This window comes from Triticum dicoccoides, chromosome 3B (assembly GCF_002162155.2).
Source record: "Triticum dicoccoides isolate Atlit2015 ecotype Zavitan chromosome 3B, WEW_v2.0, whole genome shotgun sequence".
NCBI lineage: Eukaryota > Viridiplantae > Streptophyta > Magnoliopsida > Poales > Poaceae > Triticum > Triticum dicoccoides.
Window position 1 is genome coordinate 72,547,540 of NC_041385.1, and position 9,290 is coordinate 72,556,829.

General features: G+C 43.7%; 1 long non-coding RNA gene across 9 annotated transcripts; it reads left to right on the forward strand.

Moving 5' to 3' along the window:
- The first annotated feature begins 457 nt into the window (after positions 1-457).
- Positions 458-8,540, forward strand: LOC119274781. Of its 9 annotated transcripts, none has more exons than XR_005135320.1 (11): positions 458-1,161; positions 1,833-2,821; positions 2,971-3,108; positions 3,193-3,312; positions 3,427-3,512; positions 3,607-3,683; positions 4,147-4,554; positions 4,654-4,790; positions 7,265-7,349; positions 7,444-7,477; positions 7,573-8,540. It is a non-coding gene; the product is annotated as an uncharacterized LOC119274781 (long non-coding RNA). The 9 variants fall into 9 exon arrangements; XR_005135325.1 differs by having other exon boundaries at positions 1,833-2,198; positions 2,550-2,821; positions 7,444-8,540; XR_005135326.1 differs by having other exon boundaries at positions 2,124-2,198; positions 2,550-2,821; positions 7,444-8,540.
- The last annotated feature ends 750 nt before the right edge of the window (positions 8,541-9,290 follow it).

Below are 9,290 nucleotides of genomic sequence, written 5' to 3' on the forward strand. Positions count from 1 at the left end.
CGCGCGATGGCGATTCGGACCGAGCCCCAACTCTATATGCCGCGCGCGCGGTTATTGCGCGCCCACTGGAGACACTATCGATTACGCGCGCGCTAAAATGGGCAAATTTACGGCGCGGCGCTTGTTTAGCGCGGCTGTTGGAGATGCTCTGAATGTCTAAAATCGTATTATATAAGTGAATGGAGATAGTACTATTTTTTAGGGGCAATTTACCTACAACTAATCCGCCATTGTCATATCTCTACTCCTAATAGACTACTTGGTGAATAGTCTCCGCGGTTTATTTTCGCTGATTTTTTTTCGTCATCCTCGCACCACCGGGTTTTTTTCGTCGCCCTCCCACCTCCGTTAACTCGCAATCCTCCCACCTACAGAAGACACCTCGCATGAAAATAACCGGACGACGGCTGAGGCCCCCTCGTACGAAAATAAACCGGAAGAAACGGATGAGCCTGGGAACGACGACCCCTCGCACGAAAGAAACCTCACGATCGAGGCTGCCCTCATCTATTCGCTACAACGACGGGAGCCATGCCGCCACCGCCACCGCCACCGCGATCCCTGAAATGCCGCTGATCTATTCGCTACATCGATGGAAACCGGGCACTAGCCACGGATCCCTTTGCCGACGCCGAGCAGTCATCGAGGAGCCGGCACCGAGGTCCTCAAGGAGGCGCCGCCGCCATCGTTGCAGGCCTCCGGGTTGCCATCGGGACACCGCTGCCGAGATCCGCCTTCGCCTTCGTCCGGCAGAGGCGGCGGAAGGCAGCCGGGAGGGGAAGCGCACAACGACCCGGAAGACATCCGCCCTCACGCGCTCATCGTCTTGCTCGATCTACCCGAGGGATGCCAATGGGCGCCTCGGCGGCGTCCACGGCGAGATCTGAGTCTGGGACGTGACAATCCCTCCACCCCGGTCGCCGGTGAGATTTCACTGCCTCGATCCTCCCGGTCCCAGTTTATCAGGTCATCCCTGACAAGAGGGAGCGAGAGATGCTACTGCCGGGCACGTGCACGCACGTGGGGCGGCCGCCTACGAGCAGGGCCGCGTCCTCTCTCCTTCGTCGACCATGGCCTCCAAACCACTCCGTTGTACCTCTGCACCCAAGTGTCCGCTCCTCGATCTTCAACAGATTTTTTATCGCCTCTCTTCCGTTGCAGGTCAATCCCAATTTGATTTCTTATCTGCTATACTGCATTTGTTCTCCCAAATGGGTCACCGTGCCTTCTGTGTCAAAATTTGGAGATGTAGTTGAACAAGGAGAAATTTGGAGATGTAGTTCTAAAAACCAGTGAACAAGAAGCACATGGGAGCCGCTCAATGCTCTACTATTGAAAGTTGAGTAGGTGATTATGAGATGAAGACGCTGGAAGAAGTTGGTGTGGTTGTTTGTCAGTAAAACTTATCTGTAGTCAAGTCATAACCAGCCCGTTGACCATCATCCGAATGCTTCTGATAATAATCAAGTGTTTTCTATTGAATATGTTACAATCCATTCGGAAGCAAACTGAGTTACTAGCAGTTTAAGAAGATGTTATACACCTGACTTACAAAGATCTTTTTCATATCCACAAGGCATTTCATGACGATCCAAGTATATTGCTGATCAAATAGAAAATATGTAATTTTCTGTTTCGGTAATAAACGGGCAATTCAACGTATAGCTGGGGCAGCCTGATTTCCTCTTACACATGCCCGCTAGCAGCAGCATTTACGACCAGGTGGTTGCGGCCTGACTTGGCGGCTCTTCCTTTTTGTTTTGTGTTTGAATCAGATTTGGTGGTCTCGATTTTACATGCATGTGTTGATCTTGGTCTTGTTCTGTATGCAGGTAGGGTACACTTGATGTTTCATGTTTGGTGAAAGAAAAGGAGCTTCCTATGTTGATTTCGGGCAAGACATACATTCTGCCATGCATTAGTAGATCAATTGCTTCTTTGTGTAGGGGAACGATTAGTGATTGAATCTCTCTGTCTCGTTTCTTGATTATCCAATTAATTTACCCTCATCTATGCATAAGTTGGTCCGATTGAGTTATGCCATTTTTTTTAATAATCTATATTAGTTCTATATATGACTAGAACAATATGATACGATGCACATCGGTCCGCTTTACTGGCAGCTATCCTTCAAGATTGAGGGGAGGCACTCTTGTGGACCTGCCCAATGTTCGAGGAGATACGGCTGACTAAACAAGGTTATTTTAAAGTTCGGTGTGGTTCATGTTAGCTATCTATCAGTAATAGTACAACCTTGATTTTTATGTCGTTCAGGTTTACCTAACCATCAGTAACATTACTTTCTATTGGAGACTTCTTACAGGAGGTGCTTATAAAATGATAGTTGAACATGTACAGATTTTGGATCACGATCATCTATTTACCAGGCATCAGTTAACTCAAGGCATCAATCAAAATCTAGTGTTCTTTGTTTTGTGCATCATGGAGAAGACAAAGAACAGAGATTGTGTGATATATCCGATAGCGCAATATAATTTTCTCTTGCATATTTATAATCTGCCATTTGAATGATGTTTTCTGTGTTGTAGTCAAATCAAGACAATTTGCAACTTTGGTGTTGTGACGTTGGAGGCCGTGCTCAACAGCAATGGGGGACTGTTCGTTGATGCCTGACCCATGATGCCGGTGAAGGAATGAGAGTCGACGAGGAGTGGACGCCATGGGTTCGTGAACTGGCGAAGCCTCCGTTGTCCGTTTGGTAATGTCCGACGCATCATAGGCATAGTATGACTTGTCTCGTTTATGATGTCGTCTACAAACATCCAACGGAGGGGAACCCGTCCCAGTTTCCATCTTGATGGTAAGTTCTCTAATCTTCTATCTCATGGGATGTGATGTGGTTGCCTTCATTTTGGCTTTTGACAAAGGGTTGAAATTAGCTTATGTGCTTCCGACAATTAAAATTCCAGTGATATTTCCAGCAATATATAATTTCTAAATCATTTCCAGAAATATGTGAGTTGTTTGCTTGCTCAACCTTACGCTGGGATCATGTCTATAGACTACAAATAGAGGGAAGTTAGCCTGTGCCTTACTAGAGAGAGATGAACCAATAAAATGATTGGAAAGGTTCTTCCCAAGCAAAAGGTAGGCTGAATCTTGTACAGTTTACTTCATAATATATTTTGGTCAGTATGTTGTTTATTTTCTGAAATTGGTACTCCATTGTAGATTACCTATGATGAAAATTACATTCTCTGCGGGCGCTGATTCTGATATATTACTATGGCAAAGGAAGTTCAAAATTTATCTCAATCAAGCATGTGCAAAGGAAAATCCAAAATATGTCATGTCAGTAAAAGATTCTTAAACCAGTGCGTTGCCACGGGCTAACAAATCCAAAATATGTTATGTCAGTAAAAGATTCTCATTTGAATGATGTTTTCTGTGTCCTCGGATCACCAGGACGCCGCCGTCGCCTCGGATCCCCACATGCCGCCAGCATGGCCGTGACAACTGATGAGCACGCTCCACCCCCATTCCTGCCACAGGTCTTCACAGTCGAGGCTGCCTCCTCATTCCTTTCTCTAATCTTTCATTCAACTACTCGAAGTAAACAAACCATTTCTTCTCTTCTGTATGTAGATGAAGAAAAGTAGGCTCAATCAGGCCATGACCAGAGTTGAAGAAGGCTCAGGCAGATGGTGATACTCTCAAACCAGGTACGAGCATGATCCCTTTTCACCCCTACAGATCTTGCATGCCTTCAAAGCATCTGATCTTGGTCGTTGCAACCCTCCTTGTCCTTGATGCGGACAAAATTGATAGGGTTGTCCTGATTCCTTATGTCTTATTTTTCATGTTCTACTTTGCCTTCATGTGTGCTTCAAGCAGATGGACTTTGAGATCCCGCTCAAAATTTGGGCTAAAACGTGGTTATATTATTAAAACTTCAATCAATTGTAAGACTGAGAAATATGTAGTTGGTCAAGCAGCCTCAGCTTATAGTTGAGAGCGCCCAGGGCTGATTGACAACTATGTAGGTCGGTTTAACCCCGGTTATGGATGCTCGCATATAAACTTTACCCTGGGAAGACACCATAGCATGTACAAGGATTAGGCTTGTTATTTTCTGTAGTGAAGATAGTATTCGTGGTAGCATGCATTTTCACTTTTTTTTTGTAGGAGACCCCAACCCGGTAACCAAGACATGGAAAAGTGGAGTGCGGCCGTAAAGAATGCTCATCAAATTGCTGGCTCCATGTTGCCTATCCACTGTCATCATACTTGTCTGCATCAAAACGTCTCCGTTGATGTTGAATATGAAACAGTTGCCATTGTCCCACCAGCAGCACCGAAGACGAGCCCAGCAGCAACATGATGGAGACCAACAGTACTTCTTGATCCGGTATCTGAATCATTGGTCGTCAGTGTTTCCGCAGAAAGCGTGTAGAGGGAGATGGTTCTGCCGATAACCGACACACTGAGGTAGGTGTAGGTCTGGACGCTGGTGCTGTTGGAGGCGCGCCGGTCGAGCTCAACCATCACTCAGCCGGGCTGTAAGATCATGATCATCTTTTAGCGAATACAAAGGTGTTTATAACTTCATAAGCAAAGACATGTAGTGTTGCTTGTATATTGAGAGATACTACAGGAATTGACACACTCATAGCTTTTTTTCACATGTAACAGGCTAGGCGGGGCGGTCGATTTGCAGCGGGGTGGCGTGAGGGATATCTCGTTTGGAAGAGCAGGTGGAGTACAAGGTTACAAGGTCGTGTCGAGGTCCAATGACCGGAATATCGGCTCCACAGAGGACGCCATCACAGGTGCGTCGATCTCAATCTTCTCCTCCATTGCCATTGTCTTTGTTACCCGTGTGTGTAGCAGGTGTGCTCTCACACTCAAGAATTTTCAGTACGTGATGGGTTCTTTCTAATTCAGATCTTGCTTGCCTTATCATGACATCTTCTTTGCCATGGTAAGGACATCATGATTCGTTCGCCCTCATGACTTTTTATTATGACATTAATGGAGTTCAGAAAGCAGTTTTAGTGAAGATCAAATGGTTTTTAGATTAAGTAGATAATACAAGAGTACTCTTCTGTAGTGTATTGTTGTTCAACTGAGACATATGCAGTGGGTTTGATGGCCGCAGGATAATTAAAGCCAAGGTAAAGACTATACATTCACAATTCCTATTGTTATAAACAGGAAAAAAAGATATAGGCGAATACTACTGTTTTAGATGCCGGTAAAATGGACTAGAATTTCATGAGCTGTTTAGTCAGCATGCTACCGCTCATCAGAGGCGGAGGACCAAATTTTTTCGAGGTAGGTCAGCCGAGACTACAGCACGTGAGACTTCCTCACTGCTAGCCTCTAGCGCTAGGGCGTGCGTCTTCACCGTCCACCTTGGCCTCCGGCACAAACGCTCCTGCTGCTTGCTGCTAGGCGCTAGCCCGCTGGGGTTCGCGCGTGGCATCCGCCAGGGCTGGTGGTTTGTGTTCTGCTGTTCCTGTTCATACCTTTGTGATGACTGGTTCGGTATGTCGTGTGTGTGACGTATGTGCAGCCATCAGGCAAGGGCATGACCCAAATAAGGATCCTTCTAAGAAGTCATGACCCAACATCAAAGAGAACTCTTCCTTTCATTGACTTATTGCACCTGTCATCCGTCGATCGAGCGTATTTGCCGGAAATAAAGGTTGGGCGGACACCCTGTATCTTCAGTATTTCTCCCACTTTTTCTTCTACATGTGTAAATGTAGTTACACTTGAGAAAGCGAGAAATATTTGTTTTGTCAAAAAAAATGACATATCTTTGTTATCTGGATGCCCGTGCGTTGACAGGTGCGTGTGTGTTTAGCAATGGGAGCTATATCCCAAGTGCATGTGTTTAGATAGTGAATTTAAGTACTACTTATTTTGGCAAAGTGTCCTTTCCAGTATGGTTTTGAATTCAGAATTGTTACATAAGGAGAACCGGTGATTTCATTAATCTACAAAAATATAGATTGTTCCTTCGAACTACCTATTTCTACTCTATTAGATGTTCGTAAGCAATATTATGCTATTAAGATGCCATTTTTTAAATTGCCTTTTGGCCTTTGGATCACAACTATTTTTGTTTTGCTTCATTTTAAGTAAAATTGAGCAGGTTGTGTGTCCTGTTTTACACACATTTTTGCTTCGGTAATGTAAGTCCATTAACCTTCAATTCTTCTATACTTTATATGATTATGCAATCTACCACTTACATGTAAAGAGTGTCATATCTTAGTTTGCTGCAATTTATGCCCCTACAGAAGAAACGGTTTCAGGGCAAGGCAACAAAAGTTATTACAGCATAGAGCTTCTATCAAGTAAATTTCCTAGCAAAGAAATGAGCACTTGCTTCCTGGAACATGTGTCAGACCGTGATGGCACGTTTCTTGACAGCAGCGCCATGGAAGTCTTGCTGGGGCTTGGCAGCCTTGCATGTTTATACCTTAAACATGTTCCAAGACTGCTCAACGACAAGTTGAATTTTGACCCTCCCTGAATGGTCTCTACAAGGCTACATGGGCCATGGGCTGAAGTATATCATGAGATTTACCCAATCCACCTTACATTCAACTATGCACAATAGCGATGCCATGTTTTTAAATAATCTATATATATGCTTCTACATTGAAATCCAATTTCATCATAATTTTTCTATTTGATAATAGTATAACACTGGTAGACGTATGGGTTGTCCCTCTAAAATTTAAGCTTCGTCTCCATGCTTGCTTTTGTCTATTGGTACCCTGATTTTCTTAGAAAGGTGGTCTTGTGATTACTGAGTTAGCAGCTGCTGTCGAAATATTCAGAAAATTCAGTTTTATTTGAGTCGTAGCTGTAGTTGTTTGAACTCAGTTTCGTCAGCTTGTTTTCTTCAGTTAAACTTTAGCAGAAACATACCAAGCTGTGACGATGTCCTAGATTGTTAGGATAGATCCTCGCAATGATTGGATCGTGGGATGGCATGGCACAACGGTCACGGCGATGATGCAGAGAGGTGTGCAAGGAGTTCTAGGATGGCGGCACTCACAACTCGGATATGTCATGCTTTTCCGTTTTTCAGTTAGCATTGTAACCACTCAATAAATAGAGGAGGGAGAAGAAAAGCTGTAGACTGAACACAACACAAAACATCATCTCTCTCTCTCTCTCTGTGTCTCTCTCTCTGTTAGCTCTCCAATGTATGAAATATTCAGTTTTCAGTGGTTGCCCTTTTTATATATTTTATATTAACTAAATTCACATCTCCATGGTTCAGCCCGTCTTTCCGGCTTGAGGCTTATCAAACACTTTTGGGTTCAAGATTCAGGACAAACAAGGCAAGATGCACAAATTTAACTGTGGTATGCACTCTCATTTTGGTGTCACACAACTGGAGTTATATCATCGCTCTTTCTTTTCCCATGTCATGCCCAGTAATTTATACTATTGTTCAAGCTCCATTGATAAATCGAACCTACCTCAAATTCTGGTACTGTTCAAGCTCCATTCTCTATATATGTGCCTATATACCTATATCACTGTCAGTTCTCTAAGGTTTCTTCTTTTCCTAATACCATTTGACAGTACGAAGATGATGATCACAATAAAGTCATGCTCTCATCGGATTCCGACCATATAGCGACTGTGTACCATGCAAAGCAAATCGCTTGGAAGGTAATAAGAGGCAAATTCAACCTTCACTCTACAAAATCTGCAACACATCATATTAATTGGAAACTCAACTCTTGATTGCAAAAGTTAAGTCTGTGCTATAAATGCAGGCAATACAAAAGGTAGGAAGAACTTAGGAAGGTTCCTTTTTTGTCGTCATAATGGAACAATTTAACTAAGTTGCTCTCTGCTGGTTGTTTGAAGACAAATTATAATGTGTAACCTACCAAATACTAAATTAAACTTTATCATCAGTTCCATGTTATTCCATGTAGTAGTGTATGCGGGAATTATATTGATGATTTCATTTTACCTTCATATCTGCTTAATTTTCTTACCAAACACAAAAGCTCTATGTCTTGATGTGTTCATAGAAGTGAAGATATAACTCATGATGCAAGCCTAATATGCTGATAATATTTTTACGGTTCAATGTTCCTATGAGGGGAGTGGGTGGGGACGGCAATGAGTGTCTTAACATATCAAGCAGTTGCCGCCTATGAGGGGAGTGAGTGGAGATGGCCAGATCTGTGCGGCGGAGGGGCGATGGAAGCTCGAATGGAAGATTTCTCGCCAGCATCGGAGCAATTTATTGGCCAGATCGACCATAAAGCTCCTACATAGACATGAAGGATTGTCATTATTAAGAAGTTCAATCTTTGGAAATTCAGCATGTGACACTGTAAAAATAGAAAGAAGCTAGAAAATTGTCTCTGGCCGATTTCGTATGTAGTTGTGAGCATTGCTAATTTCTGTCAACATGAACGAGATTTGGACTATTTATATAGCTACCATGTGCTCAACAAATTGTCTGATAATGTAACACTCCTGAATAGATTGATGTATGATAAGCACATGTGTTAATTTTGAAGCAGGTGATAGATTGTCAGTTGTGCTGAATTGATATTTAATGACTATTCATATCAAAGTTTTAAATAGCCCGCTATAGGCTAGCTATATCCTGTCTATAACGGTTTGATCAGCCAGAGACAATGGCATAACCCACTAAACTTGCAAAATAGCTGGGTATAGCGGTCTATAGCGTCACAATAGATGATATGGAGGGCCGCTGCTATTTGGCATAGTCCGCTATTTAGAACATTGATTCATATCAATGTATGACTCGTACATGACATTTCTCTTTGTATATACATTTTCGTTAGCATATTTATCTTTTTCAGATATTTTGTTAGCCCGTGGCAACGCACGGGCGGTCTACTAGTATTTTTAGTCCCACACGGGCGCTGAAATGGGCAAATTTACGGCGCGGCGCTTGTTTAGCGCGGCTGTTGGAGATGCTCTGAATGTCTAAAATCATATTATATAAGTGAACGAAGATAGTACTATTTTTTAGGGGCAATTTACCTACAACTAATCCGCCATCGTCATATATTTTTAGTCCCACACGGGGAGTTTGGGCCGCTGGCGACGCGCTTAAAGGGCGACGTGCGTGCGCCTGCCTCGCCGGGCCTGGTGGCGCGGGCCTGTCACCCCACGCTTCAGTCCGAGAAGCCGGATTGAAAGAGTGCCCAGGTTTGGGTGACTATGACTTCAGCCCGAAGCCGGATTCGGCTGACTTCTTCAGTCCGAGAAGCCGGATTGAATCGTCCGGAAGTCCTGCGGGATTGGCC